Source organism: Tachypleus tridentatus, chromosome 4 (assembly GCF_004210375.1).
Source record: "Tachypleus tridentatus isolate NWPU-2018 chromosome 4, ASM421037v1, whole genome shotgun sequence".
In the NCBI taxonomy this organism is placed as follows: Eukaryota; Metazoa; Arthropoda; class Merostomata; order Xiphosura; family Limulidae; genus Tachypleus; species Tachypleus tridentatus.
In genome coordinates this window covers 12787729-12809349 of record NC_134828.1, presented here as the reverse complement: position 1 = coordinate 12809349, position 21621 = coordinate 12787729, and the positions used below count along the sequence as shown (strand labels likewise).

The 21621-nt window shown below is 30.2% G+C and overlaps 1 pseudogene across 1 annotated transcript in view; it reads right to left on the bottom strand.

Annotated features, from left to right (window-relative positions):
- Nucleotides 1-2273: 2273 nt before the first annotated feature.
- LOC143248579 (rho GTPase-activating protein 39-like) overlaps nt 2274-21621 on the bottom strand; it is a 70215-nt pseudogene continuing 50867 nt past the window's right edge. Inside the window, exons 13-17 of the transcript XR_013027053.1 lie at nt 19642-19774; nt 18638-18751; nt 8799-8956; nt 7801-8059; nt 2274-3420 (exon numbers count right to left, since the gene is read on the bottom strand). The product of XR_013027053.1 is annotated as a rho GTPase-activating protein 39-like (transcript). The remainder of the gene's footprint in view (nt 3421-7800; nt 8060-8798; nt 8957-18637; nt 18752-19641; nt 19775-21621) is intronic.

Sequence of the window (21621 nt, the reverse complement as noted above, 5' to 3'; positions counted from 1 at the left end):
AAAATCCACTTTCTTTCTAAACACATCTGTTACATATTTCATAAGAAAAACATTGAAAACTAAGTATATTCTTCAAAACATTGGCACATACACTTGCCGAGATTTGAGCTAAAATATCAGCACTAAACTTGATTTCTTCTCTGTGAAGTTACTTTAAAATAACATGCTTTTTTATTTCTGTTGATTTATTCAGTAAACAATTTTGAACATTTTCAATTTATTCAATATATTCTGTAAAGTCAAAACCAAAAACTGATAATTTTAAAAATATACTAATAACAGACATCAATGGGTTTATTATTAATATTCACAAAAAAATAATCTAATGCACACTTAATAACAATTATTCTTACTTTATTATTGAAATTTCAGATTCGTAGAGAGAAATACACTATACGTGATTTAAAACAAAAATAACACTTCTTGATTTACTAAACCTTGTATATCTGAAAAAAAACAACCTAATAATTAGTTCCTTCTAATAAAGTATCAACAAAATAAACCCTTAAGTTATTTCTCTTTAAGAAAAATGTTTCAGTTTTTAAAACATGATGCAAAGCCTCCCCCTAAAAATAGTTATGAGTAAGAAAAATAAATAATGAAGAAGCAACATTCTTATTACGCTCTTTTGGTACAACTTTCTCCAATTATCATAAGTGATAAATTGATACTTGGAACTCCATAATCAGAGAACTGAAGAAACAAAAGATAACTGTACATTTCAATTTGTTTGTTTGAAGTTGAGCACAAAGCTACACCATGGACTGTCTGTGGTCTGGCCACCACAGGTATTGAAACCCAGTTTCTAACAGTGTTTTGAGTCTGCAGATACCACTGTGCCACTGAGGGGCTGTACATTTCCGAAATATGTCTTTCATTATGACCATGGTGATGCCCTTAGTAGTAAAACCATGACTGTAATAAAAGATGTATCAGTGAAATGTAGAACTGTCTTGTGTTTCCTCAGTTCTGTAATAAGTAATAAATTTTGATTTAAAGCCATTTGATTTATCCTGTACCAGTGACCTTGTGTCAATTATGTGAGTTACATGGTTCAACATGGACACATTGTTAGGCTTAGTGTATACTTTTGTTTTACAGTAGATCACATAAGATTATGGTGGATAAGTGAAGTAGTACCACTGGTTCACAAACCTTCAACACTAAGCCCAAATTAACCAATACATAATCTTAACTTTATTTTTAATTTGATTAAAATCATATATATTTAAACTGTGGTGAAAAACTCTATACTGAATAATAATCAAACACACCAAGTATTTCGAAAGCCAATCCCAAAACAAACATACACTGTGACGTGTTTGTGAGTATAGAGTAAAATGTTTATACCATCTAGCGAGCATTGTAAATTTTAAATTCTTTGAGTACGTAAGAGAAATTAATTAATAGAACATTTAAAAGGAGATTAATGTCATGACAAATAATGCAGAATAATTGCCATTAATATTAGGCTTAAATTTTTTTTTTTTTTCCAAAATAAAATATGAAACCAGAAATACAAACATTTACCATAACGATATTGTTTTTTTGTTATTCATTGCATCAATAGCTTGAATATTACAAAATGAAAGTTAATGTTGATTATTAAAGGCATATATGTGTACCTAGTTCAAATTACTAAATGAAATGAATAAGAATAGGGTTTGTGGAACAAACTTTAGAGAAGCAATTTCATTAACAGTTTTTGACTTCACTTTAACCTATTAATTCCTTGCAAACTTTATTATATTTATATAAATAATGTCCATCTCTGTTATTCTACCAAATGAAACAAGAAACATTCAACAAATGTTAATCCCAGACCATTTGAGTTACTTTAATTACATGTGGCTGAGTTTCTGCCATAGAAAATCAGTTGAAACATCTCAAAACCAGAAGAATTACAACTACAGCACAAGTCCTTTAGATAAAGTCAACAAAATTAATGCATAATTACACTAGTTATAACGAAAAAATGTTCACGGTTTTGAACTTTACACAGGTTAAAATATAAAGATGAAAAAAGCAAACTACAACTGCTCTGAAGTATAACTGACAGCTGTATCAAATAATATACCTCTAAGCCTAGTTTGTTATCTTGGAAGTGAATACTGTAGGATTTCCTATTAATGTATTTGCAGTTTTTATATCTCTTACGATATGTAGCGATAAAATTCATGGCTGAAAAGAGAGAAGAAAGAAAAAAAACTGATGGAAGAAAAGATTAGAGATAGAGTATTTCTACATAGGAAAAAAAGATTAGAGATGGAGTATTTCTACATACATTTTATTGTAATCTAACCAATGAATTATACTTTGCAAAGGCTAAAGATGAACAATACAAACACAATTTCCAGTTTCCACTCACACCTTATTTTTTTATGAGAATAAAGCCTAACAAAGGAGAAAAACTTAATCAATCGACAATACTACTCCATATTATCCTAAATATTTGAAACAAGTAAATAGTAACCTTCACCAATCAAAGCTAATGCTTCTTCTTTTTTTTTAATTCTGTTTAGTCGTATTTACATAAATTTGGAGGGGAGAATCTCCAGTAGAGTGAGACATTTGAAGGGAAGAAATTTCAAAAGTTTTAGAAAAATATCATCCGTCAAATATTGTTCATTGAACAATGCATTACCTGCCAGTAAATTCTGGTATTTACCATATCTCAGGATTTTACTGTAACATCCCTAAGTATTGCATCTTATTAATGAAATAAAATAGTTTTGTAGCATATTTGTAATAATGTTATGAGCAGTTTCATTTTTAATGCAGCTTAAGAGATTTAATCATGTGTTAATTAATGCCTTACATGACATTAATAAATTTTATGAACATTATTGGCTTTACACAGCTGGACTAGTTCAATGATTAGTATTTGAAAATTTACAGAACTGTATACATACAAGCATCAACCAGCAGTTCTATCCACGTAAAATGATTATTTTTTAATTATTTGTCTGTATAACTAGAGATCATGAAAGTGGTACTAGTTTAAGTGCATTCAAATGCTCTCACTTTTAATTACTCACACACCAGAGAAATCTGAGTCCTACAAAAGTTACAGCAGTACAATTGTTCTGAGATTGGAAAAAAAGAGGTCTTTCTTCAATTTTTTACCTCATTTATAACCACACACAATACATATTTTTAAGTTACACTTCCAGCCAGTTATTAAACACACGGGCCATTGTGTCCTCAGCATTTCCCTCTCGAACATCAGATAACTCCTTCCATGTAGCTAGTGTCGAGATTCTGAATCAATGTCCTTACAAAAGCCATCTCTTTCCTCGTATTCTCAAAAATGACCCTCGGATCATCAGACATGAATCGTAAGCAGTTTGGAGCCATGACCATTGCTAGGTTACTGGCATCCATTTTAGTTACAGCAGCATTCTGTTCAGCTGCAAATACCTAAATGAAAAAAAATCCACACAATTCTCACCATCCTATTACAAACATGTGAGTACCTATGGTTAATGGTTTAGAAACACAAGGAATGATGAAAGAATTTTGTCTCAAGTCAGACTGAACTCTGTATGCTTACAAAATAGAACATTACAAAACTTTTAAAACAATGCAAAAATATATGAATTAATAACTTTAAAAGAACTAAAACCCAATCTTTATGACTTCCCCCAAGGTTTGATTTCCTACTTCTTCACATTAACCCTAATTTTATGAATATCCTAACTTCTTTCCAAGGATTTCTTGCTGCATGCAAGGCAAATCAAAAAATAATAAAAAGAATTACAATTTCTAAAGTTTATATATGAAAAAAAAAATTGCTTCCTTTACATTTGGCTAAACATAATTGAGGAACTCTTGTTTTCCATTAAGGAGAATGGGCTTAAACTTTAATGATTTAGGGCAACACTTTAATGATTTAGCAACAGCTTCTTATTAGAAATTGTGTTACCATTATTTCATTCTAAAATTTCACACAAGATAATAAAATTAACAGATTTTACTTCAATGCAGCAACATGGAAAAGGTGGTTGAGCATTATTATATCTATTCTCTAATGACTATAACGTTTTGTTGTTTTTTTTAATCAAGAAGATGGTCACCAACTGTGAATCCTACATAGTTTAAGTTGCCAAACAAAAGAAAATAATTCTCAGAGAACTTCTAGTTGATATCAACCGAGCACTCCTAGTCCTGACAAAATCTACCCAAATCATCCAATGTTGACAGTTATTCAGACTCTGTTAATTTTTCAGATCTGTACAATATTTTAAAGCCTTTGAGACAGAAAAAAACAAAAAGGTTAAAATTTATTAGCAGTAACACATCATGTACGTTACATCCACAGCCCAAATAAAATGTAAAAATTCAGATACTGCTTGTTAAAATAGATAACTTGTAGCTTCTGAAATTCATGATATAAATAAACCTTTTGACATGAGGTAGGTGCATTGCACCTACTAAGTTCCCACTACAGCAACCATGAAATTAGACCAGTGGTTCTTAACTTTGTTGGAGGTACTGAACCCCGGAAGTTTCGTACTTGTATTCACTGAACCCTTCGTAATTAAAAAAATAAAATATGATTATTTTCAAATTCAAAACATAAGTAGATATTTTATTACTGCACAAAATAAACCACGCATCAGTTGCACACAATATCACTGTGTTCAAAGAACAAAACCAACAAAACATGAATATCACACAAAAACATAACTAAATGAATATTTACTGCAAATCAACGTGACTTTTGCTGTTGCCTTTCAAAGACAAGTTCAGAAATGCGCAGCTTCACCTTGGCAAATGCCACTCTCATATCATTTTCGCAACAAAGTCTGTTCCTTTTCTTCGTTTTTATGTCTACCATCCTCAAAAAGAATTGCTCGCAAGAGATACATTGTAACAAATGGTATGAGTATCTCAAGGGCTTTCTTAGCAATAAGAGGGTACCCTACGATTTGGTGATACCAAGACGTTGAGAGCGTTATTGTTCTGAAAAGTTGCTGTTGAACCTAGATCTGCTGAAGTTCAATGATTTTGTCGAGGTATTCATCATTGACATCTGCTGTCGCAACATTAAACATGAACGGCTGTCTCATCCATGTTGGATGTGACTTTCTGGTGGGGAAGTATCTGTCAAGAGACTTTACGAGCTCATCTAAGTGCATGGCACTTGCTAGCTTCAGTTCCCCGGGTACAGAAATGTCTCTGATTTCAGACACATCTTCGATCTTACTTACACAGTCGTCCAGCAGGGGAAAGCTTGCCAAGTTACCATTCTCTGTTCATCGTTTCCATCACAGTAGCTTTTTTTGAAAAGCCATCAGGTTTTCTTCTGCTTCGATGATGTTGATTCCACCACCCCACATCTGTTGATTGAGATGATTGAGAGCATTGAATATATCAGCCATGTATGCCAAAATAAAAATGAACTTTTTTGAAGCAATCTGCATGACAATGTTGGTGCTCTTGCAAAAACAGGGCTAATTCAACATGCATGGTAAAAACACGATTCAGCACCTTTCCCTGGGACAACCACTGATCGTTAGAATGGTACAGAAGTACCTTGAATTCAGAGCACATTTCATTACACAGCTCTTTGAAGATGCGGTGCTTCAGGGCACTATTTCGCACAAAGTTCACACATTCCACTACAATTTTTAATACTTCTGCCAGTTTTGAAGGCAAGGTTTTGTTGCCAATGCATGCCTGTGCAGAACACAGTGCGTTACAATGATGTGTGGTGCATCAGCTTTCACCAACGCACCAAAATCAGAGTTTCGTCTCAGCATGACTGGAGCTCTATCCGAACAAACTGCAGAAACCATATCCCACGAAAGATCGTTGTCTCTGAAGAAGTCATAAACAAGTTTCTTCACATCAGCTGCCTTAGTTGTTGTTGTAAGAGCCTTACAAAAAAAATCTTCTTTTATCTCGTCCTTCCTCAAATAGAGCACGAATACAACAAGCTGGCTTAGATTAGAAACGTCAGTGGTCTCGTCGAGTTGAAGGCTGAATTTTGCTGGGCTTGAAATCAGATCTGCAACTTCTTGAGCCAAGATGTCATCGCTCATGTCATCTATTCTGCTGCTGATGGTGTCATTTGAAAGAGGAATTTGGGATAACTTATTTTCAGCAGCTTTTCCCGGCATGATATTCACCATCTTCAACACAGCTGTTTTAAGAGTGCTTCACCAATGGTGTGTGGTTTGCCCTGCTTTGCAATCAAGTACGCAACATCATACGATGCTTTGAGGATCGGTTTGTCAATGGGTACAAAGCCAAAAAGAGGCAAAGTAACCTTTTCATCAAACCTGGCTCTCTTTACCTTGAATTCAGCAAGCATTGTGTTCTTGTATTTCCCATCTCCATGCAGCTTTAGGGAGTGTTCTCTTAGTTTTTCCAGTGCTAGACTAGAATTGCTCAACTTGGCATTGCAAATCATGCATTGAGAACGCTGACTCCCATCACGTTCCGTTATACACATAAATCAGTATTGTACGTATTCGTCTGACCACTTTCTGTTTTTGCTCAACATAGTTAGTATGAAGGGATTGAAAGAATAGGAAAAATAAAATCACAAATGACACACAATTACTACAGTCACAAGTCGACTGCTAAGTGCACGAAGTTCCCTGCAGCACAAATATTAGGGCCAAGTGATGTGACGTGATCAGCTGCAGCCAATGATAGCCAAGTGGAGCATGACGTCACAAATCATACGAGTGGGATGAACAGAACGGACACACACACAGTGTGTGTGTCTTGACCTCTGCTGAACTGACTCACCAAACCCCTGGGGTTCCATTGAACACAGGTTAAGAACCACTGAATTAGATGTACTATAACTTTGACAATGTATGCACATCCTCACAAAATTTTGCACACTATTAGTAAACATTAAAACCCTTTTCTAAAACAAATCAGATTTTATGTAATTTTGAAATACTCACAAAAATTATAAGTTATTACAACGACAACATAAAAATCCACTGAAATTTATCAGACTTCCCACCTTAGGTGTATCTGAGTCTAAACAAGTATCACTTCTGATCAGAATATTGCCTTGACTATCACACTTCTACCTATCAAACAATTTTAACAGTTTTGTCCGCAAAAATACTTTAGAAATTGAAACAGAGTTCAAAATGAATGATTTCAATTGGTTATAAACATGTACTTAAAAGAAATTGGCATAGGTAACAGTATTTTCAAAAACATGAAGTGAGAAGAGATACTACAGCAGATTCACAAAATATCATGATATCTTGGTGAGAAGAGACACTATGATAGATTCACTAAATATCATGATATCTTGGTGAGAAGAGACACTATGGTAGATTCACAAAATATCATGTTATCTTAGTAAAGAAAAAAAATAGAAGATTCTTCTTTTAGATTGTAGCATCAATATTCGTAATTTGAGTTTTTAATTTGTCAAAATTATAGACCTTGTATTCCAGGCATCATAATATGTAATCTGTGGAAAAGCAGGTGACAATATACCATGTGACTCAGAAAAACAATTTGTTTTCTTAAAGTAAGAAATTAAATAATGTATAATACTAACATTTGAATTGAAAGTTACATTCTGTTGCTAAATGTATTTAAATACATTTCTAAAATAGTTGTTTAATAAAATTTTGAATGTAAATTAACCAAATGTGACGATACACACTCTGACCCCTACCCATACAGAAAGGGCTAATATACTTCTTTTAATGGACTGTGTTGTTTTGGATATTCCACATTAGGCTGGTTCTCTGGACACTGTGTTAATAATCACAGATTTAATTAATTAATATGTGTATATTTTAAAGAACCTACTTGAAGAAATCGTATCAAGTATGACAACACGAGACGGTTGATTTCCGGTAACCTTTCTACTATGTTTATTGCAGTCTGTGGATCGTTGCAGTGTTCCACACACTCATCATAGAATTTGTCTGGTATAAGAGGTTCATAAAGCTCTCTGTACCATAGCTTTAGAAGGGATGCAGGAACATGTGGGTCATTACACTCAGCTATTTCCCACTGATCCATCCGTACCTTCATGGCATTCACTTCATCAATGTCCCCTGGCACCCTACAGTTACAAGATTAATTCATTTGATTAAAACTCTTCAGTACTTTACAGCCACATGGCTATTTCACTCTGTTAATATATTCTGACACCTTATAGATACAGAGTTAACTCTCTTCATCAATGTTCTCTGGTACCCCATAGTTGAAGAACTAACTCATTACATCAATGCTTCTTGACACCCCCATAGTTACAGAACTGTTCAATTTATTCACAGACCAAACTGTAAAAGACTTATTTTTGAAAATATCTCTCTACAAGAAATAGACATGAAAGCACAGACCAAACAAATAATTCAATAATTATTTATGTTTCTAAATGATTAAAATTTCATCAGTATTCAATAACAGCACCAATTTGCAATAAAGTAAAATGATCTATCTACGTTTACTAAACAACAATCTATTTCATAAATTATTATTAAAGAAATCATGACTTCAATGCAACTAGCTGATGATTTCCTACACCCTCAAATTCATTTGATTAAAACTTTTTGATACCTTACAGCCACATACATCAGAGAGTATAACACACTTACTGAATATCTTTTATCTACTGTTTTAAAATCTTCATTTTGGGAGATATCTTGCTTTTTTCCTAAATGATAATTAAATATTACAAGTTGTATCAAGTAAATACAAACACGTCATCAATATTAGGTGAAAAATTTTGCATCATTTGTGTTTTGGCTTTTTTGTTTAATGTTATGAAATTAATGTAGAGTTAAAGGTTGCTTGCTTACCTGAAGATACCTTCAGTCTGTGCTCCATTCCACTGAAGTACACTTTCAGACAGAGTTGTCTGGATCCATGGTAACCAACGGTTTGGGTATCTGTCTTTCTGTAACGCCATCACCTCTTCTAGCGTGTTGCCAAACATTGAAGGCCGAAAAATTTGGATCTAGCAGTTAAAAACAAAATTTATCTTTGAAATTAACTTTAACAAATTAATCATTTTCTGGATGGACTTTAGCTCAAGAAAGGTTTTTCTCAATCATTTCATTATTATCTAGTTAATACTTAAAACAAGTTTTGGATCATTGACCATAATCATTGCAATGTCATGAAATACCAAGAAAATTGCCCAACCCACTTGTAACCAGGCAAAAACACCAATTTATGTTTGACCTTGATCCTTGTAAAGTAACACTGTCAACACAAGTTTGTTGACCTTCACCTCTGTAAAATTATGCATCCTTATGTTTGCACAAGTCAATTTCAGTTGTATACACATCAGAACATCAATTTATGTTTAATCCGCAATGACAAGAAAACCCATTTGTAGAGAAAATTACATATGTAAAAACAGCTGGTATAGGCAGAGAAAGCATTATGTAGAGGAGCGAACAATTTTTCGACCTTCTTCTGATGAAGGTCAAAATGTTGTTCGCTCCTCAACATAGAGCCTTCTCTACCCATACCAGCCATTTTTACATATATAATCAATTTATGTTTGTTCACATTCACCTCTGCAATGCTATACAACCACTGTAAAAGTATCAACTCCAGATCACATTGCATAGAAGCAGAAATTTAATTCTCTCAAGTAACTACTCAAAAAAAAAAAAATGGAAGGAAAGGAAGTTAAGCTAGTTTGGCCATCAGATATAAGAGAATTTGACGAATAAGTTGTACTGCACGCACACACACACACACACACACATATATATATATATATATATAACTGAAATAGACAGCTGCACACTTTATACAATCATTCTCGAAAGTCTATAAATATTTTTGTCAAAAACCCAATAATTTTCATGACTTCTGCAGGCATATATATGAAATTTCCCATGAAGCAAAAGAATTAAGCTACATTACACTGGACTTTATACAATTACCAAATAATGGGTGAAGTTACACTTCTTAACCATTATATAACCATCATATAAAGTCATATGATCTGGTCTAATACAATTATGATCACAAACAAAGTTATAACAAAGCACATTAACAACATTGGAGTTACACCAATCTTACTGGCTCATAAAGTTTCTGAAAGTTCATTCACTGAACACTGCCTAGCCGTGCCTTCTGAAATCATACAGATTCATTCAAAGACTTTCTCTACTATGGGAACATATATGCCCCCTTCTCTGACCTAAAAGAGTTTTATATTAACAATATATGAGTAAGGAATCGAGTACTAATGGGAAAAAGGAGTATTAAATCTTCTTAATGTTTAACAGCTTGAAATTTCAGATAAGTAGCAATACATTAAAATGTATTGTTTCTTAGTTGTTGTATACATTAAACTGTATTGTTTCTTAGTTATTGTATACATTAAAATGTATTTGTTTCTTAGTTATTGTATACATTAAAATGTATTGTTTCTTAGTTATTGTATACATTAAAATGTATTGTTTCTTAGTTATTGTATACATTAAAATGTATTGTTTCTTAGTTATTGTATACATTAAACTGTAGTTTCTTAGTTATTGTATACATTAAAATGTATTGTTTCTTAGTTATTGTATACATTAAAATGTATTGTTTCTTAGTTATTGTATACATTAAAATGTATTGTTTCTTAGTCATAGTATATGTCAAAATGTATTTGTTTCTTAGTTATTGTATACATTAAAATGTATTTGTTTCTTAGTTATTGTATACATTAAAATGTATTTGTTTCTTAGTTATTGTATACATTAAAATGTATTTGTTTCTTAGTTATTGTATACATTAAAATGTATTTGTTTCTTAGTTATTGTATACATTAAAATGTATTTGTTTCTTAGTTATTGTATACATTAAAATGTATTTGTTTCTTAGTTATTGTATACATTAAAATGTATTTGTTTCTTAGTTATTGTATACATTAAAATGTATTTGTTTCTTAGTTATTGTATACATTAAAATGTATTTGTTTCTTAGTTATTGTATACATTAAAATGTATTTGTTTCTTAGTTATTGTATACATTAAAATGTATTTGTTTCTTAGTTATTGTATACATTAAAATGTATTTGTTTCTTAGTTATTGTATACATTAAAATGTATTTGTTTCTTAGTTATTGTATACATTAAAATGTATTTGTTTCTTAGTTATTGTATACATTAAAATGTATTTGTTTCTTAGTTATTGTATACATTAAAATGTATTTGTTTCTTAGTTATTGTATACATTAAAATGTATTTGTTTCTTAGTTATTGTATACATTAAAATGTATTGTTTTACATTAAAATGTATTTGTTTCTTAGTTATTGTATACATTAAAATGTATTTGTTTCTTAGTTATTGTATACATTAAAATGTATTTGTTTCTTAGTTATTGTATACATTAAAATGTATTTGTTTCTTAGTTATTGTATACATTAAAATGTATTGTTTCTTAGTTATTGTATACATTAAAATGTATTTGTTTCTTAGTTATTGTATACATTAAAATGTATTTGTTTCTTAGTTATTGTATACATTAAAATGTATTTGTTTCTTAGTTATTGTATACATTAAAATGTATTTGTTTCTTAGTTATTGTATACATTAAAATGTATTTGTTTCTTAGTTATTGTATACATTAAAATGTATTTGTTTCTTAGTTATTGTATACATTAAAATGTATTTGTTTCTTAGTTATTGTATACATTAAAATGTATTTGTTTCTTAGTTATTGTATACATTAAAATGTATTTGTTTCTTAGTTATTGTATACATTAAAATGTATTTTAAAATGTATACATTTATTGTTTCTTAAAGTTATTGTTTCTTAGTTATTGTATACATTAAAATGTATTTGTTTCTTAGTTATTGTATACATTAAAATGTATTTGTTTCTTAGTTATTGTATACATTAAAATGTATTTGTTTCTTAGTTATTGTATACATTAAAATGTATTTGTTTCTTAGTTATTGTATACATTAAAATGTATTTGTTTCTTAGTTATTGTATACATTAAAATGTATTTGTTATTTTACATTAAAATGTATTTGTTTCTTAGTTATTGTATACATTAAAATGTATTTGTTTCTTAGTTATTGTATACATTAAAATGTATTTGTTTCTTAGTTAGTTAGTTATTGTATACATTAAAATGTATTTGTTTCTTAGTTATTGTATACATTAAAAATGTATTTGTTTCTTAGTTATTGTATACATTAAAATGTATTTGTTTCTTAGTTATTGTATACATTAAAATGTATTTGTTTCTTAGTTATTGTATACATTAAAATGTATTTGTTTCTTAGTTATTGTATACATTAAAATGTATTGTTTCTTAGTTATTGTATACATTAAAAATTTGTTTCTTAGTTATTGTATATTTGTATTTGTTTCTTAGTTATTGTATACATTAAAATGTATTTGTTTCTTAGTTATTGTATACATTAAAATGTATTTGTTTCTTAGTTATTGTATACATTAAAATGTATTTGTTTCTTAGTTATTGTATACATTAAAATGTATTTGTTTCTTAGTTATTGTATACATTAAAATGTGTTTGTTTCTTAGTTATTGTATACATTAAAATGTATTTGTTTCTTAGTTATTGTATACATTAAAATGTATTGTTTCTTAGTTATTGTATACATTAAAATGTATTTGTTTCTTAGTTATTGTATACATTAAAATGTATTGTTTCTTAGTTATTGTATACATTAAAATGTATTTGTTTCTTAGTTATTGTATACATTAAAATGTATTTGTTTCTTGTTTCTTAGTTATTGTAGTTACATACATTAAAATGTATTTGTTTCTTAGTTATTGTATACATCAAAATGTATTTGTTTCTTAGTTATTGTATATATTAAACTGTATTGTTTCTTAGTTATTGTATACATTAAAATGTATTTGTTTCTTAGTTATTGTATACATTAAAATGTATTGTTTCTTAGTTATTGTATACATTAAAATGTATTTGTTTCTTAGTTATTGTATACATTAAAATGTATTTGTTTCTTAGTTATTGTATACATTATACTTAGTTATTGTAAATGTGTATTTGTTTCTTAGTTATTGTATACATTAAAATGTATTTGTTTCTTAGTTATTGTATACATTAAAATGTATTGTTTCTTAGTTATTGTATACATTAAAATGTCTTTGTTTCTTAGTTATTGTATACATTAAAATGTATTGTTTCTTAGTTATTGCATACATTAAAATGTATTGTTTCTTAGTTAAGGTATACACTAAAAAGTATTTGTTTCTTAGTTATTGTATACATTAAAATGTATTTGTTTCTTAGTTATTGTATACATTAAAATGTATTTGTTTCTTAGTTATTGTATACATTAAAATGTATTGTTTCTTAGTTATTGTATACATTAAAATGTATCGTTTCTTAGTTATTGTATACATTAAAATGTATCGTTTCTTAGTTATTGTATACATTAAAATGTGTTTGTTTCTTAGTTATTGTATACATTAAAATGTATTTGTTTCTTAGTTATTGTATACATTAAAATGTGTTTGTTTCTTAGTTATTGTAAACATTAAAATGTATTGTTTCTTAGTTATTGTATACATTAAAATGTGTTTGTTTCTTAGTTATTGTATACATTAAAATGTATTGTTTCTTAGTTATTGTATACATTAAAATGTATTGTTTCTTAGTTATTGTATACATTAAAATGTATTTGTTTCTTAGTTATTGTATACATTAAAATGTATTGTTTCTTAGTTATTGTATACATTAAAATGCATTTGTTTCTTAGTTATTGTATACATTAAAATGTATTGTTTCTTAGTTATTGTATACATTAAAATGTATTTGTTTCTTAGTTATTGTATATATTAAACTGTATTGTTTCTTAGCTATTGTATACATTAAAATGTATTTGTTTCTTAGTTATTGTATATATTAAACTGTATTGTTTCTTAGTTATTGTATACATTAAAATGTATTTGTTTCTTAGTTATTGTATACATTAAAACGTATTTGTTTCTTAGTCATAGTATATGTTAAAATGTATTTGTTTCTTAGTCATTGTATATGTTAAAACGTATTTGTTTCTTAGTCATAGTATATGTTAAAACGTATTTGTTTCTTAGTCATTGTATATGTTAAAACGTTTTGTTTCTTAGCTATTGTATACATTAAAACGTATTTGTTTCTTAGTCATAGTATATGTCAAAATGCATTTGTTTCTTAGTTATTGTATACATTAAAATGTATTTGTTTCTTAGCTATTGTATACATTAAAATGTATTGTTTCTTAGTTATTGTATACATTAAAATGTATTGTTTCTTAGTTATTGTATACATTAAAATGTATTTGTTTCTTAGTCATTGTATATGTTAAAACGTATTTGTTTCTTAGTCATAGTATATGTTAAAACGTATTTGTTTCTTAGTCATTGTATATGTTAAAATGTATTTGTTTTTTAGTTATTGTATACATTAAAATGTCTTTGTTTCTTAGTCATTGTATATGTTAAAACGTATTTGTTTCTTAGTCATAGTATATGTTAAAACGTATTTGTTTCTTAGTTATTGTATACATTAAAATGTATTTGTTTCTTAGCTATTGTAAATTTATAAGCAAATCTAGCATTAAAAGACTTCTTTTTGTTATAAATATGATAGTAAAAGTTAAAAAGCATGTTGTTTCTTGACAAGTTCCTTAACATCCATTATAATTTGTACAGAGTTCCTTAACAACATCCATTATGATTTGCACACGGTTCCTTAACAACATTCATTATGATTTTTACACGGTTCCTTAAAAACATTCATTATGATTTTTACACGGTTCCTTAACAACATTCATTATGATTTGTACACGGTTCCTTAACAACATTCATTATGAGGTGTACATGGTTCCTTAACAACATTCATTATGATTTGTACATGGTTCCTTAACAACATTCATTATGAGGTGTACATGGTTCCTTAACAACATTCATTATGATTTTTACACGGTTCCTTAAAAACATTCATTATGAGGTGTACATGGTTCCTTAACAACATTCATTATGATTTGTACACGGTTCCTTAACAACATTCATTATGAGGTGTACATGGTTCCTTAACACATTCATTATGAGGTGTACATGGTTCCTTAACAACATCCATTATGAGGTGTATATGGTTCCTTAACAACATCCATTATGTTTTGTACACGGTTCCTTAACAACATTCATTATGTTTTGTACACGGTTCCTTAACAACATTCATTATGATTTGTACACGATTCCTTAACAACATTCATTATGAGGTGTACATGGTTCCTTAACAACATTCATTATGAGGTGTACATGGTTCCTTAACAACATTCATTATGATTTGTACACGATTCCTTAACAACATTCATTATGAGGTGTACATGGTTCCTTAACAACATTCATTATGAGGTGTACATGGTTCCTTAACAACATTCATTATGAGGTGTACATGATTCCTTAACAACATTCATTATGAGGTGTATATGGTTCCTTAACAACATCCATTATGTTTTGTACACGGTTCCTTAACAACATTCATTATGATTTTTACACGGTTCCTTAACAACATTCATTATGATTTTTACACGGTTCCTTAACAACATTCATTATGATTTTTACACGGTTCCTTAACAACATTCATTATGATTTGTACACGGTTCCTTAACAACATTCATTATGATTTGTACATGGTTCCTTAACAACATTCATTATGAGGTGTACATGGTTCCTTAACAACATTCATTATGAGGTGTACATGATTCCTAAACAACATTCATTATGAGGTTTACATGATTCCTCAACAACATTCATTATGAGGTGTATATGGTTCCTTAACAACATCCATTATGTTTTGTACACGGTTCCTTAACAACATTCATTATGATTTTTACACGGTTCCTTAACAACATTCATTATGATTTTTACACGGTTCCTTAACAACATTCATTATGATTTTACACGGTTCCTTAACAACATTCATTATGATTTGTACACGGTTCCTTAACAACATTCATTATGATTTGTACACGGTTCCTTAACAACATTCATTATGAGGTGTACATGGTTCCTTAACAACATTCATTATGATTTGTACATGGTTCCTTAACAACATTCATTATGAGGTGTACATGGTTCCTTAACAACATTCATTATGAGGTGTACATGATTCCTTAACAACATTCATTATGAGGTGTATATGGTTCCTTAACAACATCCATTATGATTTGTACATGGTTCCTTAACAACATCCATTATGATTTGTACACGGTTTTTTAACAACATCCATTATGATTTGTACACGGTTCCTTAACAACATCCATTTTGATTTGTACACGGTTCCTTAACAACATCCATTTTGATTTGTACACGGTTCCTTAACAACATTCATTATGAGGTGTACATGGTTCCTTAACAACATTCATTATGAGGTGTACATGATTCCTTAACAACATTCATTATGAGGTGTATATGGTTCCTTAACAACATCCATTATGTTTTGTACACGGTTCCTTAACAACATCCATTATGATTTGTACACGGTTTGTTAAGAACATTCATTACGAGGTGTACATGGTTCCTTAACAACATCCATTATTATTTGTACACGGTTCCTTAACAACATCCATTATGAGGTGTACATGGTTCCTTAACAACATCCATTATGATTTGTACACGGTTTGTTAACAACATTCATTACGAGGTGTATATGGTTCCTTAACAACATCCATTATGATTTGTACACGGTTTGTTAACAACATTCATTACGAGGTGTACATGGTTCCTTAACAACATCCATTATGATTTGTACACGGTTCCTTAACAACATCCATTATGATTTGTACATGGTTCCTTAACAACATCCATTATGATTTGTACACGGTTCCTTAACAACATCCATTATGATTTGTACATGGTTCCTTAACAACATCCATTATGATTTGTACATGGTTCCTTAACAACATCCATTATGATTTATACACGGTTCCTTAACAACATTCATTATGAGGTGTACATGGTTCCTTAACAACATCCATTATGATTTGTACACGGTTCCTTAACAACATTCATTACGAGGTGTACATGGTTCCTTAACAACATCCATTATGATTTGTACACGGTTCCTTAACAACATTCATTATGAGATGTACATGGTTCCTTAACAACATTCATTATGATTTAAGTTGAGAAAAGATTGATTAGCTTGCAGAGAAGTGAAACCATAAACCCTGATGTCAAAGGAAGGAAGCAAAACAAGGAACACTGGGTATCAAGGGGGGGAAGAATCAGTATCATATGCAAATGTAACACACACAAGAAAGCATATCCACAAAAGGCAGAGTTAGTCCCGGTAGATCATATGGGGCATGCATAAAAAGGTATGCAACAGTTAGCAGGAGGAAAAAACCTATCAAACTCTTTCTCAGCATGGACAGGATGGGACAATGTGCAAGGAATTCAAAGAGTGTCACAAGGAAAAGGAGACCTTAAATAACAGTCAATCTCCAAAAGAATGATAGCCAAAAAATCATCAGTTGAGACTCTCAGACCTGAAGCCAGTATTAGCACTTGAAGTAGTGGTAATAGTATCAGAAGCTGTGAAATACAAACTTTGGAATTCATCTTAAACCAAAGAATTAAAATTGAAAAAAAACAACCAAGAAAAACAACTCAACAAACAAAGGTTCTTGGCTGTGTTTTAGTCACATTTCAGTTATAATATGTTATTACTATTTTCAAATAAGTTCTTAAAGCTTATTGTTATTAAAACATAGAGCAATAAATAAAGAAGCATACAATTATCTCTTTTAGTTATGAAACTTGTTCTCTTTTTCTGCTTGTCATAGGTTGCTAAGCCTTATGAAATTTCACATGTAGAGGATATGAAATGAACTAATTTTTTTAGGTTTTATGTGTGTGTGTGTATACACATATACACACATTTTAAAATAACCAAGAATCATAAAGTATTACATCAATATCACAGATTTCCACTATAATTTATCAAGCTTGGTAATGAAGTTGTATTTATATCTAAAACAAATATGAATTTTAGAGCTCACTACAATCTTAACTTAGTGCTGAAATCTATGAAAGGAAAGAGTCCCAAAAAGAGAATATTTACAAAAGACTAAGAAAGTCATGAAAGGGATATTCTTAGCTTTTGATTAGTTATTCACGTGTCATACACAGAAGTAAGTGTATGTGAACAAGTTTGTAAACACGGAAAGAGCTGGACAGAGTTACCATATATGATTCAGTAAATGTATTGACACCTCATCAAATAGAAAAGGACAAGAGGTTCTTATTTTATATCCTAGCTTGTCAATATTGGTAATTTGAGTTCCCAATCATAAGAATCTACAGATTTTGTACTTGAACACCACAAGTACCTGATATGAACCAATGTTGTGTTCAGTGTACCACGTGACACACAAAAATCCACATTCGTTGTTGTCCTTTTTTTAAATTTACTTTTATACTGAGAAATTAACTGGTGTATAATGCTTAAATTTGAATCGTTTTTACATTTTGATACCAAACTTACTGATAAATTCATAAAACAGTAGTTGAATAAAATTATGAATCCAAGTCAACGAACACGATGGCATGACCTTTGACCCGTGACTACAGAGTTAATGTATAACAGTTAGGGGTATTTATATCTTGTATAGTACAGAATGTTATCAAGCAACTCACTCTAGACTGTTCTATCTCTTCCAGTGTTGGTTTCCTCAGTCCTTTCTTAGCTCCACTCTGCCCAATTCGCTCCAATCTCTTGCTGTTTACAGCAGCATAATGACTGATTTTAAGCTTTGTGAAGAAGAAAAAAAATGTGGCTTTTTATAAAATTTATTAAATCAATTAACTAACCTGATATACAGCATCCTGACCTTTATGTCCTTTAACAAAAATACTTATGTCTACTAGTATAAAAACAGTTCTGTGATCAATTTTCTCCAGGTTCATGTGTTAATGTGATCTATCTGAATAAAGATAAGGAAAATAACTAAGAAATATTAATGCTATATTTCATATAAAGAATGAAGTTTCTTTCTCAATATTTTAATTTAAAAAAATTAAATTTTTCACTGTCCTGCTGTTTAGCAGAACAAATCAAGTCAACTGTGTTAAAGTGTGGCAGTCTAACTTCTGCAAATCTTCGAATCAATCGGGGTACCTCTTGTATGCCATGTGAAAACTCTACAATCTGAAATACAATGTCTACCTCTAGCTATTGCTAGTAAAGCACTTAACCTAATAAGAATCTTTATAATAACTTATGATACCTAAATGCCACATTTTTCCCCTCTCTTACACACACATTTGCAGAATACCATTGTATCCATGGGCATCACATATTCTATGATAACCAAACTTTTGTATATATCCAGGATGTCATCTATACACCTTGGATGCATTTTACCATTTGAAATAAAGAGATAACTTCTAACTATTTATAGGAACTAACTTTTCAATAACAACCAAACTAATCCTTTTATTCAGATGGTAGAGCACCTAATTGGCACATGACAGTAACCATGTTCAATTTTGGGGCATACAAAAGTTAGATTCCCCTCAATAAAGAACTTCTGCTACATTTATTATGTAAGAGAGTATTAAATGCCTAGTTAACAATATCTGAAAGCTTGTATATAGAGAGACCACAGATATAATTTTTCACTGGTTCTTAAGACTCCTACCTCAGGTGTATCGAGGGCTGTTTCATCTTTATGCCGGCTGATATAGCTGTCTAAGTAAGGTTGAAACTTTATAGATGGTGGAAAGAAAGACAAACAAATGGCCATCAATTCCCAGCCCAACTTCAAACTTTCCCTATGATAAAACATTAAATTACATAACAATAAATTACAAAAAATACCACTACTATGTGTAACAAAACATTCAAAGGATATTTAAGATGTCAATACCAAAATATCTAACATTAAAGATGACATAACATTCAAGTCCACAAATTTATAATTAAATTATGGCTTAGATATAAAGATGACTGAAAATTACAATATTATGAAAGTGGTTTTAAGTGATTACAAAGTTCAAGTACACAATGTCCATAATTACAATTAGCTACCTTGTTATGAAGAGATTACTGGAATTCAGGAATTATAGATAAACTAGTTACCTGGTGAGATGAAGAGATTACTAGACTTCAGGAATTATAGATAAACTAGTTACCTGGTGAGATGAAGAGATTACTAGACATCAGGAATTATAGATAAACTAGTTACATGGTGAGATGAAGAGATTACTAGACTTCAGGAATTATAGATAAACTAGTTCCCTGATGAGATGAAGAGATTACTAGACTTCAGGAATAATATACTAGTTACCTGGTGAGATGAAGAGATTACTAGACTTCAGGAATTATAGATAAACTAGTTCCCTGGTGAGATGAAGAGATTACTAGACTTCTGGAATTATAGATAAACTAGTTCCCTGGTGAAATGAAGAGATTACTAGACTTCAGAAAATAGATATACTAGTTACCTGGTGAGATGAAGAGACTACTAGACTTCTGGAATTATAGATAAATTAGTTCCCTGGTGAGATGAAGAGATTACTAGACTTCAGGAATTATAGATAAACTAGTTACCTGGTGAGATGAAGAGATTACTAGACTTCAGGAATTATAGATAAACTAGTTCCCTGGTGAGATGAAGAGATTACTAGACTTCAGGAATTATAGATAAACTAGTTCCCTGATGAGATGAAGAGATTACTAGACTTCAGGAATAATATACTAGTTACCTGGTGAGATGAAGAGACTACTAGACTTCTGGAATTATAGATAAATTAGTTCCCTGGTGAGATGAAGAGATTACTAGACTTCAGGAATTATAGATAAACTAGTTACATGGTGAGATGAAGAGATTACTAGACTTCAGGAATTATAGATAAACTAGTTACCTTGTGACATGAAGATATTACTAGACTTCTGGAATTATAGATAAATAAGTTACCTGGTGAGATGAAGAGATTACTAGACTTCAGGAATTACAGATAAACTAGTTCCCTGGTGAGATGAAGAGATTACTAGACTTCAGGAACTATAGATAAACTAGTTACCTGGTGAGATGAAGAGATTACTAGACTTCAGGAATTATATATAAACTAGTTCCCTGATGAGATGAAGAGATTACTAGACTTCAGGAATAATATACTAGTTACCTGGTGAGATGAAGAGACTACTAGACTCCTGGAATTATAGATAAATTAGTTCCCTGGTGAGATGAAGAGATTACTAGACTTCAGGAATTATAGATAAACTAGTTACCTGGTGAGATGAAGAGATTACTAGACTTCAGGAATTATAGATAAACTAGTTCCCTGATGAGATGAAGAGATTACTAGACTTCAGGAATTATAGATAAACTAGTTCCCTGGTAAGATGAAGAGATTACTAGATTTCAGGAATTATAGATAAACTAGTTTCCTGGTGAGATGAAGAGATTACTAGACTTCAGGAATTATAGATAAACTAGTTCCCTGATGAGATGAAGAGATTACTAGACTTCAGGAATTATAGATAAACTAGTTCCCTGGTAAGATGAAGAGATTACTAGATTTCAGGAATTATAGATAAACTAGTTTCCTGGTGAGATGAAGAGATTACTAGACTTCAGGAATTATAGATAAACTAGTTACCTGGTGAGATGAAAAGA